Source organism: Macaca mulatta, chromosome 7 (genome assembly GCF_049350105.2).
Source record: "Macaca mulatta isolate MMU2019108-1 chromosome 7, T2T-MMU8v2.0, whole genome shotgun sequence".
Taxonomy (NCBI): domain Eukaryota; kingdom Metazoa; phylum Chordata; class Mammalia; order Primates; family Cercopithecidae; genus Macaca; species Macaca mulatta.
The window spans coordinates 166,139,904-166,157,989 of NC_133412.1; the positions used below are offsets into that span (position 1 = coordinate 166,139,904).

General features: G+C 48.2%; 2 long non-coding RNA genes across 2 annotated transcripts; one reads left to right on the top strand and one right to left on the bottom strand.

Moving 5' to 3' along the window:
* Positions 1-3,204: 3,204 nt before the first annotated feature.
* Positions 3,205-5,255, top strand: LOC106999528 (uncharacterized). The gene is made up of 3 exons (XR_013396507.1): positions 3,205-3,297; positions 4,166-4,519; positions 4,853-5,255. It is a non-coding gene; the product is annotated as an uncharacterized LOC106999528 (long non-coding RNA).
* A 10,569-nt stretch (positions 5,256-15,824) lies between these two features.
* On the bottom strand, positions 15,825-17,611 carry LOC106999529 (uncharacterized). Its single transcript, XR_001446385.3, has 2 exons — positions 17,198-17,611; positions 15,825-16,796 (listed from the first exon to the last, which is right to left on the bottom strand). It is a non-coding gene; the product is annotated as an uncharacterized LOC106999529 (long non-coding RNA).
* Positions 17,612-18,086: the final 475 nt, after the last annotated feature.

Sequence of the window (18,086 nt, forward strand, 5' to 3'; positions counted from 1 at the left end):
TGGAGGTGGAGAGAAGTGGGTGGATTCTGAATATGTTTTGAAGGTAGAGCCATGGGGATACTGAGGAGTTGGATGTGGGTGAGAGAGAGAAAGAAGTCAAGGACGGCTCCATGATCTTTGGCCTGAGTACCTGGAAGGATGGAGTTGCTGATTCTTCAGATGGGGAGAGTTGCAAGGATCACATTTGGAAGGGAAGGTAAGGCATTTGCCATGAAATGAATGGGATCATTAAGGGAGTTATAACAGAGGCAGAGTCCTATGTCTGAGGTTGGGGAGATATGGAGGAGCCAGCTATGGAGCGTGAGAAGGAGCCATCATTGGGGTAGAAAGAAAGCCAAGAGAGCAAGGTTCCTGGAAGCTGGGAGAAGAATGTGTTTCCAAAAAAAGTACATGTGTCCAATGTTGCCAAGGTCAAGTAAGCTGATGACTGAGACTGGCCACTAGATTTAGCAATGTAGAGGTCATTGGCAATTTCCTTCAGCAGAGTTTTGGTGGAGTAGTGAAAGTCCGATTGGAGGGGGTGCTAGAGAGCATGGGAGAAGAGGAAACAGACTGGTATAGTGGATCACTCTTGTGGGAGTCTTTCTTATAAAGAAAGGGAGGTGAAGTAGAATCAAGGGAGTTTCTTGCTTTGTTTTTTTGTTTTGTTTTGTTTTGTTTTGTTTTGTTTTTAGATGGGAGAAATTACATGTTCATATATTGAGGGGAACAATGGAATCTACCCATTCATTCATTCATCCACCAATCCATCCATCCACCCAAGCATCCATCCATCCATTCATCCATCCATCCATCTATCCATCCATCCATCCATTCATTCAACCATTCGTCTATCCATCCTACCAGCACTTTCTGGGCACCTCTATGTGCAGGCCCTGAGCTTGGAGCTGGGGTGAATAAGCCATCTGCCTCACAGAACTCACAAGCTAAGAGTCAGACAAAGACAAATCAATATTATTAATGGCAGAGTGTGATGAGTGCTGTGGTCAACGGGTGTGCAAAGGATTATGGGAGCACAGAGTATAGGGTGCCTGGAGAAACTAAGGCTTCACCATGGAGGTTGATCTTTGGGTCTTAAAAAAAGAAGAGTTTGTTTTGTAGACAAGAGGAGTGGCATTATGGAGAGATAAATGTTTATGCAAAAGAAAAGATGCATGGAACTGGGGAGGGCTTAGCTTGGAGCCAGGTTCAGAAGGCCTTCTATTCCTTTCTGCAGACATAAGGAAGCCCATGGAAGATCTCAGGCAAGAGATTGATATAACCAAGCATGACTTTTAGGAACAGGGGCCATCCTGGAGGATAAGCTCAGGTGTGGAGAGGAGGGCATGGTCAGGCTCTAGATGGTAGCTGAAGTCACGAGCATGAATGAGATCACCCAGAAGGATGAATGAGAACACCCAGAAGTAAGGTATAGAATGTGAGGCCAAGAGGGAGCCTGAGGGAACACCAGCCTAGAAAGAGAGAGCGAAGAGAGGATCAGTCAAAAGAGCTGGGCCCCTCTACTGCCTCCAACTCTGGTCCATGCCCTGTCGTCCCTCCCTCTCAGTGAACTGGCTCAACCTTCCCACTGCCTGGGGTTCTAGGAGGCATCTGGCCCAGCCTCCACTACTGCAGGACATCCCTCCTCAGCACCCAGCTTCAGCCTGGACACTCCCAGGGACTGGAGAGAAGAACTCCCTAGTTGGAAGCGTTCTGGTTGTCCTTCAGGGGAAGTCTTGGCCTCCCTTCCTCCTACTACTCCTCTGCTCAACCCCAGCCTGGCCCTGGCTGCCTGTGATGGTTTCAACATATGACCCAAAAAGTCATGTTGAAACCTAATCATTGGTGCGATGATATTAGGAGGTAGGCCCTTTGGGGGGTAATTAGGTCATAGGGGCAGGGGATTAGTGCTCTTATAAGAGAGGCCCCAGAGAGCTGCCTTGCCCCTTCCACCATGTGAAGACACTGTGAGAATATAGCCGTCTATAAACCAAAAGCAGGCCCTCACCAGACAGTGAGGATCTACTGGCACCTTGATCTTGGACTTCCCAGCCCCCAGAACTATGAGAAATAAATGTGAGTTGTTTATGCCACCCAGTCTAAGGCATTCTGTTATATCAGCCCAAATGGACAACAGCACTATCCATGCAGTCTCAACCCCCAGTGGGCCCTGGAGAGGCAGTTCCCCTGGCCCTCAGAGTTGGAATTCTCCATTTGAAAAAGAAATGACATTACTGTTTTTGCAGATTGAAAAAGTAACACGGGCTTGCTTTATTTTAAAAATTAAATAGTAGAGAAAGATAGAAAGATAATTGAAATTTGCAATCCCCTTCCAGAGTGAAAATCACTGTTTCTGTTTGCCATGTGTACCCTTGCAGAATGTTTTTAAGTAACAGGCACATGCACGCAGACGCACATCTTGTTAAATGAAAACAGCAACACACGCTGCACGCTGTTCTATAACCCGCCCGTGTCTTTCACTTACATTATGAGAATGTTCCCCTGTCAGTACACTCAGATCTCTATCATTATTTTATCAGCTGCAGAATATTCTGTTGTAAGAAAGGGCCTTCCTTTAATCACACCTCTCTGATAGATATTGTGGTTCAAAAACCTTCTTATTATAAATAGTGCTCTGTATACATCCTTGCTCATAAATCTTTGAGCAATAAAATTGGACTGCTTAAACTTGGGGGTTAATGTAGCCCTCTGGCTCACGTCATAAAGGAAATTGATTTTTATTTTCAAAGTCAATGGTGAGTAAATGAACAATGGTTGCCAGGCAACCTGTGAGCAGGGATTGAGTAGAGACTAAAGCAAACAGCAGCCTCCACCCCCCATCCCAGGAACCCAGAGCCTCTCAGGCCTTGTGCTTCCAGGTAATGACCCTCCCACCACAGCTCCACTGGACAGAACCGCCCCAGCTTCCTCCACCCAAACTCCTGCACCCACCACCCAGAGAAATGGAAGTCAAGGACTCAGCAGTCCAAGGCAGCCCTTCTGAAGCAACTTCAGTGGCTCAGCAAATGTTTGTTGAGAACCTCCTATGTGCCTGGCTGGAGCAGGGTGTGGCTGTAGAGCTGCACATCACAGTCCGTATCCAGGTCAGCCCTGAATCTCAGGCACTGGAAGCTCAGGGTTAGGAATCTGGGGATGATATCCTGTAGCATCTATAGTGTAAATCAGCAGTTTTCAATGTATTCACTGTTTCTCTTTCTGCCTCAGGTTACCCTGATGGGCAGGACACACTCCCATCAGTAAGAGGACATCAAAAGGGCAGGTGTGGGGGTGGACAGGAAGATCAGAATCTCTGAAAGGGCAGGTGTTTGATAAAAGTCCCTTCCCTGTCCCCACAGCCTGGGACTCCTGGCACCCTGGGGGAGGGCTGTGCCTTCAGGACTCGCCTTAGACCGGGAGGAGCCATGGAAGGATTTTTCTGGAGAGGAGGAATGGAGGTAAATCTACAATTCAGCACCTCTCCCTCCACACAGTGGACGGATTGAGGGGTGATTGATTGGCAGGGGAGGTGCTCTAGTTTCTGTCAGGAAAGGAAACCCTACAGCCTGTGTGAGCTCTAGGCATTGTGTGGGAAAGAGCAGAGAGAGCCAAGAGGCTCCCAGGGGGAGTGGACGGCATCCAGTGAAAGGGGAGACACGGAGGGAGGGGACAAGGACTCTCCTGCAGCCCTAGGGGAAGGAAGCCAGTTACCAGAGCCAGGTTCCAATCCTGCCTCAGCTACTACATCCCTCCCTGCCCTTCCTCTCTTAAAGCTTAACAATCGTAATCACACAAAAGTCATCCTCAGTCTCAGGTGTGGGCTGGGACTACACGTTTTCTCATTCAACACTGAAACCACCACCTTTGCAAAGATGATGACAGTGAGAGAGTCCAGCATGGCTGACTCCTTCTTGCTTCCAGCCCCACAGGCTGGCTGTCCTCACCTTTTCCTGAATGTAGGCCAAGCAAACCTGGGGAGGAACTTACTTTACAGTTTAACTTTGAAGCAAGGATGATAATAGTCCTTCCCTAAAACTAACCCCTGAAACCACCTTTATAAAACTAATGAAAGCCTACTAGATTACAAATGTGGGAAGGGTCTGAATTCTGCTAAAATATGGGCATAGTTAAATGATAACCAGTCATTGCTCCACATCACTATTGTAGAACCTAAGATTGGTCTTTTGAGATGTTTTTCAGACTTTTGCATTGTGGCAACCTACAGACTCCACCTGGACCCACGATTCATGACTCAACTGGTACACCCAGAAGCTGACTCAGAGCAAAAGGACCATTTTCCACACCCCTAGGATTTCATGTCCAACCAATCAGTATTCCCCATTCTCTAGGTTTTTATTCTTAAAAACCTTAGCCTCTGAGCTTTTAGGGAGATTTATTTAAGTAATACACTCCTGTCTTCCACTTAGCTGGTTCTGTATGTATTAAACTCTTTCTCTACTGCCATACCGCTGTCTCAGTAAATTAGCTCTATCTATGCAGTGGGCAAGAAGAACTGGTTGGGTGGTTAAAACACTAGAAATAGGCATTGTTTTTTGTTTGCGTTTTGTTTTGTTTTTGTTTTTGTTTGAGATGGAGTCTTGCTCAGTTGCCCAGGCTGGAGTGCAGTGGCATGATCTCTGCTCACGCCAAGCTTCGCCTCCCAGGTTCATGCCATTCTCCTGCCTCAGCCTCCCGAGTAGCTGGGACTACAGGTGCCTGCCACCACGCCCGGCTAATTTTTTGTATTTTTCGTAGAGACAAGGTATCATCATGATAGCCAGGATGGTCTTGATCTCCTGACCTCGTGATCCACCTGCCTCAGCTTCCCAAAGTGCTGGGGTTACAGACGTGAACCACTACACCTGGCCAGAGATAGGCATTGTTAAACAAAACAATGGACTAAGCCCCTGCACTAGACCCCAATAGCACAGACAAAATCAAAATGGAGTCCCTCATTCTAAATGCCACATAATCGAACTGAAACTCTAAGGAAGCAGATAAATCCAAAACAGACCATTTTTTTTCTCCTGAAAACAGCAAATTTCAGTCTACCAGAGTCAACCTAATAAGAAAATTCCCTCTTCTTTGACCTTTATGAGAAAGTAACCTGAAGTAACCTGACATTAATGAATCCGTTTCTCTTCTGCTGTTCTGTTTCCTTATTCCCACCTTACAAAGCTCACTGCTCTGCTTTGCCTCGTGAGAGCACTCATTCTATTTTGTAGAGTAGAGGCAGCCTTTATTCATGAATTATGAATAAAAGACAATTGGATCTATAACTAAGTTTGCTGTAATTTTATCTTTTGACAGCACTATTGATAAGGTTTGGATGTTTGTCCCTTCCAAATCTCATATTGAAATGTAATCCCCCAGTGTTGAAGTTGGGGCCAAGTAGGAGTGGTATGGGTCATAGGAGCAGATCCCTCATGAATGGCTTGATGCCCTCCCCTACAGGAATGAGTAGTTCTCACTCTATTATTCACATAAGAGCTGGTTATTTATAAGAGGCCCGGCATTTCTCTTGCTCTCTCACTATGTGACACACTGGTTCCCCTCCTCTTCTGCCATGATTAGATACTTCCTGAAGACCTCACCAGAGGCAGATGCTGGCATCAAGCTTCTGGTGCCATGCTCGTACAGTCTGCAGAATCACGAGCCAAATAAATCTCTTTTCTTTAGAAATGACCCAGCCTCAGACATTCCTTTATAGCAACACAAAATTTACTAAAACAACTATTATTGCCCCTGTTTTACAGATGTGGAAACTGAGAATCAGGATATTTTGTTGTCTTAGCCAAGCAAACATAGCAAGTATTGGGGTGGAGATTTGAGGCCACCTGTTTCAGTGTCTGTGCTCTTTCCTACACCACTTTTTAAAGATGAGATTTTTAAAAGTGGCTCTAGTTCCTGTATACTTGCTGTTGGGAATAGCTGTATTAGGAAGAGGAGCTTTGGACCATGTCCTGCCACATATGGCTTCAGCCCTGCCTCTCTGGCCCACAGCCTGTCACCCCGTCAGAGAAGGAAATCAAAGAATCCACCAAAGTTACAGTAATGCTCCCTAGATGGCCAAAGAGAGAAGTGGACAAGAGTCCATTGCCATGGTGTCCAGCTTAGACTGGTGGGCTGGAGGCTGTTCTCGGGGTCCTACCAGCCCCACAGCTCTGGAGGAAGAGTTGGGGCAGCCGCTCACAGGAGTGGGAGAGACAGCCAGATAGGGCTAGCTCATGCAGGCAGGGGTGGTGGGTGAGCCTTTCTCTCCAGGATGTCAGGGGTGTTAGGAAGGTGCCCAAGTCATTACCACGAGGTAGTCTAGAGTCTGCACCCCCCAAGATGTCCCCAGTCATCCTCACCTCCTGGTATTCATGCCATGGTTCAGTCCTCACCCACACTGAATAGAGCTGACTGATGTGACCAATAGGATATTATGGAAATGATGGTAAATGACTTCTGAGGCCAGGTTGTAAAAGACATTACAGTTTCCAGCTGGCACTCTTTTGGATTATTCTCTCTGGGGGAAGCCAACCACCATGTCAGGAGGATGCTCAAGCAGCCCATGGAGACACCCATAAAGTAGGAGACTGAAGCCTCCAACCAACAGCCAGCACAAATTATTTTTTGGAGACAGGATCTCACTTTGTCTCCCAGACAGAGTGCAGTGGTGCAGTCATGGCTCACTGCATCCTCAACCTCCCAGGCTTGAGAGATCCTCCCTCTTCAGCCTCCTAAGTAGCTGGGACCACAGGCATGTGCCACCATGCCCAGCTGATTTTTTTTTTTAAATTTTTTATTTGTAGAGACAGGGTCTCCCTATGTTGCCTGGGCTGGAGCACCAATTTTTCATTTGTGTGCGTGAGCCACCTTGCAAATGGGTCCTCCAGCCCCATTTGAACCTTCAGATGACTGCAACCCTGGCCCACACCTTGACTGTGTTAACCTAAATAACAAATATAGAGAGGTTCTCTAAAATAAAAGACATTTATTTGGGACTAGAGCATTGCAATGGGAATATGTGTGCCATAGTAAATTATGTGCATATTCAGGGAGATAAAGGAAGACAAAGGTTTTTAAAGGAAAAATGAGGAGAATTAGATAATTGTCTTGAAATAATTATCCTTGGCTACAAAAATCAGTAACAAGGGTGATGCCAGTTCAAGGTTGGAACTTTTGCTGGGCAGGTGTCCTTGCAGATGTATTTTTTGTGTAAGGTTGTAATGGCCTCTGTGCAAGGTTGTGGTTTTTGTAGTCTTTTTATTATCAGGCATACAAGCATGAGAAGCCTCTATTCATGGCCTTTTCTGGCTCTATTTGTCAGGGTTTTCTTAGCATTAGTGACTCCATTTTGATTCTTATACTTTCACAACTGCAACCACTTGACCACAACCTCATGATTCTGAGCCAGAACCACCCAGCAAAGCCACTTCTGGACTCCTAACCCTCAGAAACTGTGTGATAATAAACATTGAGAGTTGTTTTAAGCCACTATGTTTTGAGGGACAGTTGTCCCCCATTATCAGAGGTTTCACTTACTGTGATTATAGTTACTTTTGGTCAATTGCAGTCCAAAAATATTAAATGGAAAATGTTATACATTAATATGTGTTTTAAATTATTCGCCATTCTGAGTAGCATGATAAAACCTTGCCGTTCCATCCTACCCGGGATGTGAATCATCCTTTTGTCCAGCTTATCCACCTCTCAGTCACTTAATAGCCATCTTGGTTATCAGGTTGAAAAACATAGTATATATAGGGTTTGGTACTATCTGCGGTTTTAGGCATTCACAGGTCAGGGGAGGGTCTTGGCACATATCCCTCATGGATAAGGGGGCACTGCTGTAATTAGTTACACAATAATAGATGACTAATACTAACAGGATATACCTAGAGAAACTGGCATAGCTTGAGCACTGTAAGGGTGTGGGTGATTCTGGAAATAGAATAGATACATAGATAGATGATTGATAGATAGATAGATAGATAAATAGATAGTCTCTTTCTGTCATTCAGGCTGAAGTACAGTGGTGCAATCATAGCTCACTGTAGCCTCGAACTCCTGGGCTCAAGTGATCTTCCCACCTCAGTGTTCTGAGTAGCTGGGTATGCACCATTACGCCCAGCTAATTTTTTTATTTTGAAGAGACGGGGTCTTGCTGTGTTGTCCAGGCTGGTCTTGAACTCCTGAGCTCAAGCCATAACACCACCTAGGCCTTCCAAAGTACTGGAAATACAGGCAAGAACCACCATGGCTGGCTGGAAAAATCTCTAAAAGTTTTCACATTAGGTCTCAAGAGTGACATCCACGAGACATTAGCCTTGGGACATGTGTTAGTGAGAGTTCTTTCATTTACAAAGGATGAAAACTTAAATGAGCTTAAATACATTTGTTTTTAATGTAAGGGAGGTCTTATCCTATAAGTAGATGATGTGACTTGGAAGGAGGGGTGGAGTTGCCATTAGGCAAGGTGGGTTTTGGGTTTGCCCAATTTCAGGCTCCCTGGAGTACAAGGGCGTGAGCGAGGGGCATGGACCTGGGAAAGGGGCTGAGTCAGCAGGGCTCAAGCCTCCAACAGACTCAGGACTGGGAATGGGAACGTGGGTGTCAGAAACACACCTTGGGGCCAGGAGGTAGAAGGTGCCAACATACTTGTGGGCTGGTCCTCCGTGGGTCCCTTAAATCCCAGTGCCCTCGAGCTTCTGTTTTGTCCCCTCCACTCTCACCAGCCCATCCTCCCCATTTCACATCAGCGCCTCTGGCCCTGGTCTCAGGCCCTGACCCTCACCACAACCAATACTGCTTCCATCTGCTCCAGGTCAGGTGCTGCCCTTCGGGACTGCAGCCACAGGCAGCGCCATCCACTTTACCACCTGAGCCTGAATCCAATCTTCACCTCTTCCCCCCTCGCCAAGCCACCTCCTAACAAACCCTCAAATCTGCATTCCCACAACCTCCACCTTGCTCCCAGCTGTAACCCCTCTTTCCTGGATGACAGAAACCACCCTCAATTGGTCTCCCTGCTGCCTGTTTTACCTTCCCCTTTTCTATCCACACCTGCAACGTTTGCGCAAGTCATCTGCCTAAAACAGAGGTCGCTGGGATACTAATCCCACAGTCACCCTGAGCTCCCAAGATGCCAGCAGCTCCTTCATGCTGCACGCTCTGACCCTGAACTCCATCCTGCCTTAGGCTGCAGGCTCTGGCTTTGTGCAAGGAACCAGGATGCCAGGGGGCAGGATGGAGTCAAATCACCAGCAGTTTATTTCTTCGTAAACAAAGAAGGTCTGAAGCAAATGGCAAATGTGAAAATGTGAAACCTGGATTCTTTTCTGTATTTAGGAACTATTTCATGATTTTAAAATACATTCTCCGTAATCCCAGCACTTTGGGAGGCTGAGGTGGGCGGATCACCTGAGGTTGGGAGTTCGAGATCAGCCTGACCAAAATGGAGAAACCCCATCTCTACTAAAAATACAAAATTAGCCGGGCATGGTGGCGCGTGCCTGTAATCCCAGCAACTCGGGAAGCTGAGGCAGGGAGGATTGCTTGAACCTGGGAGGCAGAAGTTGTGGTGAGCCGAGATTGTGCCATTGCACTCCAGCCTGAGCAACAAGAGTGAAACCCCATCTCAAAACAACAACAACAACAACAAAAAATTCTCTAAACGCAGGGGAGCGGGGCACGATCCTATGTAGTAGGTACTGTTGTCCTCACTTTACAACAAGGAAGCTGAGGCACAGAGAAGTAAAGTTACTTGACCAGGGTCACACAGCTGATCTAAGGTGGAGACAGGATTCAGACTCCAGCAGCCTGGGTCTTCCTGGACCCTGCAGACACGCCCTGCAGTCAGGTGGGCGAGGCAGACACAGCCTCAATCAACCAGGAGGGGTGCAGGTAGTCTGTGGGTGGGGAGTAGGACTGCCATGGAGGGGAGGAGGTTAGGAGAGGAAACTCATATTTGTGGAGCCCTGACATGTTCCAGGCACTGTGCTGGACTCTTTATCTATATTACCTCATTTAATCTTTGCAACAACTCCAGAAAATGTTATTGGCCACATTTTTTACACATGTAGAAAGTGAAAGCTCATGCCGTGAGCCAAGATCGCGCCACTGCACTCCAGCCTGGGCAACAGGGCTGGACTCCATCTCAAAAGTAAAAAAAAAAAAAAAAAAGAAAAGAAAAGAAAAAAAGAAAGCTCAGGGAGATGATGTGACTCACCCAGTGTCACACAGCTGTGAAGGATGGAGGCAGGATCCAAGCCCCAGGTCTGCTGGACTCTGCAGCTTCTCAGCTCTGGCACACTGAGTCCCTGCAGCTCAGCTGAAGGGTCTTGGGCTCAGGACCAGGTCTCCAGTCCACTGGAGGGGAGCAAAGTGAGGACTTCATTAGCCTGGTCCATGGTAGACTTTCCCTTCCCTTGTGTTGGGGGATAGACTTCTAGTAATGCAACCTGAGATGACCCTGGCTTTGGGGTTTCATCTTCCCAACTGTAGAATCAATCCAACCCTGGCTCACCTCTAGGCCAAAGCAGGACAGCCCCATGCCAGCACCTCTTCTGTATTATACTTAAAATTAATTTTCAGTTGCAGCGAGTCCCAATTCATGCCCGGCCCCCAATGGGTCAACATAAGGATTTCCACAGCTCAACAGCTCACAGCTCCTGGTGCTGGATGATGGGTGTATGGTGGGGTGGGGGCCCTTTTCCCTCTGTGCGGATAACTTCCATCTGTTGCTCAGCTCAACTCAGCAACCACCCACCTCCAGCCTCCCCAGCTAATTAATCACTCACTTTCTGTCAGCCTTGATGCGATTCGCCCAAACCACCATCCTGAGCAGCAGGAAGTCTGACTCGGACTCCAATTAGCAGAGGAAGTGGCCGACTCCAGGAGGCGGAGGGGCGCATAGGGCAGAGAAGGGAGGGATGAACAGAGTTGTTGGGGGCGCAGAGAAAATTCAACGACCTCCCTGGAACTTTCATCCTTTGGAAGTCACAGAAGACAAGTTCAGACTTTCAATAAGTATTAAGTGAGCACCTACTGTACACATACCCCGATTTTTGGCGTGCCAGTAATAAACAAGACAGACAAGGTCCCCATCCTGTCTTCATAGGGCTGATGTTCTAGACAAATAGCAAATACTCTGCTCGTTAGTGATAATTGCTGTGACAAAAAATGATATCTAAGCCACCCTCCCTGTCAGAGCCTCGTGGAGGTTTAAAGTCGCCTCTCACGCCCCTGTCTGATTTTTCTCCTGCGGGCACAAGCCCCCTACCTTCCCTCCCCACTCCTCATGTGGCACGTCCTTTATTATGGCGTGACGCCTGCTGAGCCCAGCACTGGTCTGCCCTCAGATGTTTGGTATTGTTATTCGACAGAAAAGGAAACTGAGGCACATGGGAAGAGAAAGATGGAGCTGGAGTTAGAGACCAGGCCCCGGTGCCACATTCCTCATCCTTCTGAGGGCTGCTTTCCTGCTGCAGGAGGGCGTGAGATCAGGAGGCCAAGGGGAAGCTGTGCCTCTGGTTGGCCTAGGAAGAGCCATGCAGGGAGCTGGTGGCTCCACACTCTGGACACACAGGCCACATCCACAGAATATGTGTCCTCTTCCTGCTGTTCATGCAACCGCACTCCAGCCCGGGTGACAGACTGGGCAGGAGAGAAAGCCCTGTCTCAAAAAAAGAAAAAAAAAAAGAAACTATTTATGAGCACTAGAAATGCCAACCATAGTTCCCAAATCTACAAAATAGTCAAGATAATATCTACCATCTTTTCTTTCCTTTCCTTTGTGTGTCTGTGTGTGTGTGAGAGAGAGAGAGAGAGAGATACAGTCTCACTGTAGTGTAGTGAGGTGATCTCGGCTCACTGCAAACTCTGCCTCCCAGGTTTAAGAAATTCTCCTGCCTCAGTCTTCTGAGTAGCTGGGACTACAGGCACACGCCACCACACCCAGCTATTTTTTTTTTTTTTTTTTTTTTGAGACGGAGTCTCGCTCTGTCACCCAGGCTGGAGTGCAGTGGCCGGGTCTCAGCTCACTGCAAGCTCCACCTCCCGGGTTCATGCCATTCTCCTGCCTCAGCCTCCGGAGCAGCTGGGACTACAGGCGCCCGCCACCTCGCCCGGCTAGTTTTTTGTATTTTTAGTAGAGACGGGGTTTCACCATGTTAGCCAGGATGGTCTCGATCTCCTGACCTTGTGATCCGCCCGTCTCGGCCTCCCAAAGTGCTGGGATTACAGGCTTGAGCCACCGCGCCTGGCCTATTTTTTGTATTTTTAATAGAGACCAGGTTTCACCATGTTGGCCAAGCTGACTTCAGGTGATCCACCTGCCTCAGCTGCCCAAAGCGCTGGGATTACACGTGTGAGCCATCACGCCTGGCTTAATTTCTTCACTCACTCACTCATTTATGCATTCAATCCATGAATTTTGAGTGTGTAAGGTGTTGTGGGTTTGGAACTCAGGTCTCCTGATTCCTCAAGCAGGGCATCACACTCTTCTTCCTCCTCCCTCCTCCTCCTCCTCCTCCTCCTCCTTCTCACACTTTCCACAAGTCTGGCTCACATTTTGGTCTTAGCTTGAGCTCTTCCTAAAGCAGAGCCTGAGACAAGGACTCAGGTGCAGGGAGTTGACATGGAATCCATGCCACGAAACCAAAGTGAGGGCGTAGGAGAGTGAGATCAGGAATGAGAGAAAGCCACTCAGTGTGCATTACTGAGCTGGCTACTGATGTGGCTAACCGGGGCTTGATTCCACTGGGGGCCATGTGAGGAATGGTGCCAAATGCACCTCAAGATTGTCTTGAATGATGATGAGGCTTGGGTGTGTGCCCATGGACCACTGTCCCCCAATCCCCACGCTTTGCTGGGAAAAAATCTCAAGTACAGAAACTGAGAGACACAGTAAAGCTTTCCGTTGGGAAGCCACCATCAAGCATGAAGACAAACCACCAGGGACACAGCTGATGTCAGCGGGGGCCTAAGGGGACGAGGCTCAGAGCAACAGCATTTACTACAGATGCCAAGGGAGAGGCGATGCCTGTCACGAAGCCACGTGGAAACCCCACCCAAACCTGGCACTGGCCAATCAAGGGCGGTGCGCGACTCAGGACAGCTGTCGCGCTATTTTCTTCCAACCTCCTTTCCCGATTTGGAAGGAGGTAACTCCTCCGCGTGAAAACAATAAGAGAAAACAACAGAACTTGGGGACCAATTGATTCAGGCGTGGGAATGGGATGGCAGGCAGCCACAGGTGCCCGAGAGGGAGGCTTCTCGCCAGCTCAGGCACAGGCTGTTCAGAAGTCAGGAAAATGTAAATGGGACATGCAAGGACACAGAAATATGTCTATTAGGACACCTTCTGTGATTCGCATGCTAGGAATTCCAAGAGATAGAGGACACCACCCCTGCCTCTCTGAGAACCTTTTCCACAGCAAGAGGCAGAGTGCTGCAGGCAGAAGAGTCCCAGCCTTGGAAGCAGAGATCTCGGGTTCAAGTCTTGATGCCACTAATCACACAGAATATTGTGTGCAAAGCTCACAGCTGGGAGGCGCAGAGATGATGTTCATCATCTGACCTTCACAAGCCATTGCCAGCCTCCATGTCCCACGATGCAGACGAGGCACCTGAGATCAGAGGGTGAGTCACCTGCCCCAGGTCCTGCCTCCCAAACCATCAGACCTCAGACTTGAACTAGGCCTCTTTGAGGCTCAGCTCAAAGGTCCTCTGATCTCATGTTTCTGGAATAAACCCAAAGGCAGCTTTCTGGGTGGAGACACCCACAGGAAGACCTGTGCACTCCCGCTCTGACTTCCTGAGCAGGTGAGGAGGAAGCACACACAGGAAGGGGGGCGACCGTATGACTGGGCTGCATTTCTGGCAGGTGCAAACCACTCCTAGGGTATTGGAAGGAGGCAGGGAGTAAGGACCAGGGCACAGGAGTCGCGGGCTCTGGACTCTGGTCCAAATTCCACTCGCCTTCCGGCTGGTCTTGGTTTTCTCATCAAGGTAATTGGTAGGGTGCCTTCAGGATCAATGATCTGATGGCCACAAGCTCTGAGAGGTCCGCGAGGGCTGGAGGGGCAGCAAGGCCTCCCTGGGAGCTGGCCTTGGAGGACAGCAGGGATGGGAAGGGAAGGCAACCCTGTCCCCAGGGCTCTAGTGACACTGTAACAAATGAGTACAGACCCCCTGGAATTCAGCACTGAGGACCCTCCAGCTTGTTCCCTAACTCCCAGGACCTCTGGATAAGAAGTGGGCTTTCATTGCACTCTGTCTGGCTCAAATCCCTGCAACCTTCTCACCAGACTCAGGGCCTGACTTCTACTTGGTCATGTATGAGGACTCGGGTGTGTTGAGGTGTGGGAAGAGGCTGGAGGGGAAGGGAAGTCACATGTTCCCCCACAACGTTTCTCAGAGACCTCCTCCTGTCCTGAGGCCATTGGGTGTGTCAGTGTTGCTGGAAATGCTCCCCAACCCCCAATTCCGAGCATTTAGTCTAGGTAGGCCTTGTCGTGGAGCCAGCTTGTGGGCCTGGGCCAGGGGGCGTGTGCTTATTTTCATGGCAGCCTTATATAAAAAGCACAAGGATATAAAAGATTGATGCTAGAATCAGAGACCAGCAAGAGGAAGATGGGCTTGGGACCTGGGGAGCGAAGTCTTAACTCTCAGATTCAGCTACATTTGGATCACCAGAAATCAGATGGTGACAGGTATCTCTCCAATATTATTTTTGAGTGGGCAAAATCTTTAACCTTTCTCCACCTCAGTTTCCTCGTCCCGTACAGGAGATAATAACAGTGCCTCCCTCAAAGGGCTGTTGCGCGGTAAATGAATTAATACTTGTGCAGCACTCAGAATAGTGCCTGGCACATAAGAAATTCTCAATCATCGGGCTGGATGCAGTGGCTCACGCCTGTAATCCCAGCAGTTTGGGAGGCTGAGGTGGGCAGATCACTTGAGGTCACGAGTTCGAGACCAGCCTGCCCAACATGGCGAAACCCCATCTCTACTAAAAATACAAAAATTAGCTGGGTGTGGTGGTGGGCACCTGTAGTCCCAGCTGCTTGGGAGGCTGAGGCAGGAGAATCACTTGAACCCGGGAGGCGGAGGTTGCAGTGAGCAGAGATTGTGCCACTGCACTCCAGCCTGGGTGACAGAGCGAGACCCCATCTCAAAAAAAAAAAAGAAAAAAGAAAAAGAAAAAGAAAAAAGAAATTATCAATCAATGTGAGTAAATCTTTTTGGTTATTATTATGATTATTACTATTAATTTTTTCATTCAAGTACAAGGCCTTGTAGGTGCTCAGTTAGTGTTGAATGAATGATTGAAATAAATGTAACTAGATAAAATGTTAGAAGTAGATGACATCAAAGATTGAAATAAACACTTGCTTTGGCCTCATTAGTTATGATCTGGTGTCTATGGAAACTGCTAAATATTGAGACTCAAAATAGATAGCTTTTCTCTGCACCGAATGAACCAAGGTGTGTGTGTGGTCTCTGCACTTTGTATCCCAAGATGAACCACCTCATTCATCTCTGTCCTCCAGTGAATCCTTCAAGAGCAGGGCCTGTGGCTAACGGGCATTCAGAAACCAAGTGTCTGGCTGTTGGTACACAGCAAGTCCTCATTCCTATTTGTTGAACGCGTGAACAAATGCATGAATATTGTCTGATCGACTCAGGAAATGGCAGGACTGAGCCTTCAGATAAAGGACCTCAGAGCCTTCTTTAGGGAGAGGCTGGGGAAGGCAGACAGTGATTACTTCTTGCAGAGGATTAAGTGGTGAAGAGCCTGGGCTTCGGGGACAATCAAATCTGGGAGGAAATACTGTCTCAACCACTCCCTAGCTTCGTGAACTTAGGCAAGCTGTTTAATTCCTCCAGGCCTCAGTTTTAACATCTATAAACTGGGCCTAATAATGTTTACTTGTTGTACAGATAAAATGGTCCAATGCACATCAATGTCTGTTTCTCCCTAGGAAGGGAGCCGTACCATCTTCATGGTAGACACGGGGGCAACAACAGTCCTCTCTTATTTCAAGGGATTTGGAACCACCCATGGTACAAGTAGTAATGAAAGAGTTCTTTGTAAACTGTAGAGCGCTCTGCACACGTGAGGAATCATGAGGTGGCTTGAGTAACAAGGAGTTGCAGAGAGAATCCGAACTTGCATCCCTGCTGGGGAAAGTATCCCAACTAGTAGGGATGGGACTCAGAAATGCAAAGACCAGAAAACTGGTGGGGAATTTTAGCCGCAAGACAGGGACTTGGGAGTCAGGCCGCCTGGGTTCAAGACCTATCTTTGCCTGTCTACTTTCTGTGACCTTGGATGAGTGACTTGCTCTTGGGAGGCCTCAATGTGCTTCTTGGGGAAGCTGGGAGGACAGTGAATACTTCATGGGACCGTTGTGGGGATTAAAGGGGACAGAGCGTGTAAAGTGCTCTGTCCAGCATTGGGCTGCAGGAAGTGCCCAGCAAACAGGGTTGCCCCATTTCTCACATTCTCCTTCTCCCATCCACTCTCAAGGCTCAAGGTCTCCTACCTCAGCTTGTCCCTTCTCTGGTTTGCAGAGTCTAAGGAGAACATAAACTAGAAGAACAAGCAAGGGGAGGGCAAGTGGGATTGACCAAACCTTACAGGCAGGGTCACATGGGGCAGGGACCGTTGTTACCGCCATTTCACAGGGGTGGTCACTGAGACCCTGCTATTTTGACATATGTATGCGCCAGGATGCATACCCAGGTCTGTCCACACGCAAAGCCTGCATTCATTCAGCTCTTCCAGGATCCCACGCCAGCTCTGACTCCAAATGCCGTGGGGGGCCCTGGAGCTGGGGAGGAACACATGGACAGAAACCAAGTGTTTCTAGGGCCCAGCCTGGCACTCCCACCCCTACCTACCCTCACCTCCTACCATCTCCTTCCCCTCTACCCCCCACTATGACCCCTGCCCAGGAGAACTCTTCTGGGCAGGATGGCCCTGCCAGCCTCTCAAGGACATGGGATGGGGCAGGAATCCCCAGCTTGGCCTGAGTCCTTCTCTGCCATAGACAGCAGGTTGTTAGATAATTGCCTTTGTCCCTTATCTCATTCTCACTCTTTATTACTTCCCTGGGGAGATGCTGCAACCACAGCCTCTCTGCAAATGAAGCCAGCCTCCTGGCTGCAAACACAGGCTGAGGGACCACGACTGGGGGAGGAGTGTGAACTGAAGGGGAGAATATACCTTCAGGTGGCAGGGACACCCTGTCCCTCAGCTCAGGGCATGCTGATAGGTTCTGGGAGGCTCCTGGAAGCACACCCAGTGCTTTGCAAAGAAAGCACTGGATCCAGAGAAGAAAGAATCTGGCCATGGGCTCTGCCCAGACTAGCACTTAACCCCTCTGGGTTCCAGGTTCTGTGTGGGTGAGATGAGGACAGCGATGCTCTCCCATGATGACCAAACCAGCTTGAAACTGGGAGGCATTGACTGTTTTGCCTCTGTTCTCATGGCAGCCTCTGTTTTAAAAACAGCTTTATTGGCATACATTTGTGCAGGTTTAAAGGGTGCAATTTGGCAAGTTTTGACATATGTATACACCTGTGAAGCCATCACCACAATCAAAACAGTGAGCACACACCCCTCACCTCCCAAAACTTCCTCTTGCGCCTTTGCAATCGCTTCCTCTCTCCTCGTTCCTCCCTCTCCATCCCCAGGCAACCATAAACCTGCTTTCAGCCACTGCAGATTCATTTGCATGTCCTAGAATTTTATATAAATGGAATTATCCAGAATGTATTCTTTTTGTCTGGCTTCTATTTTGAGATGCATCCATGTCATTGCATATATCAATAGTTCATTTATTTTTATTGCTAAGTAGTATCCCATTATGTGGATATACCACAACTTGTTTATTCATTTATCCATTGATAGATATTTGGGTTGTTTCCATTTTGGGGGTATTACAAATAAAGCTTCCATGAATATTCATGTACAAGTATCCAAACACTTTTATTTCTCTTGGGTAAGTACCTAGGAGTGGAATGGCTGAGTCATTTAGGAGGTATATGTTTCATTTTTAAAGAAACTGACAGATTGCTTTCCAAAGTGATTGTAGCATTTCACGTTCCCACCA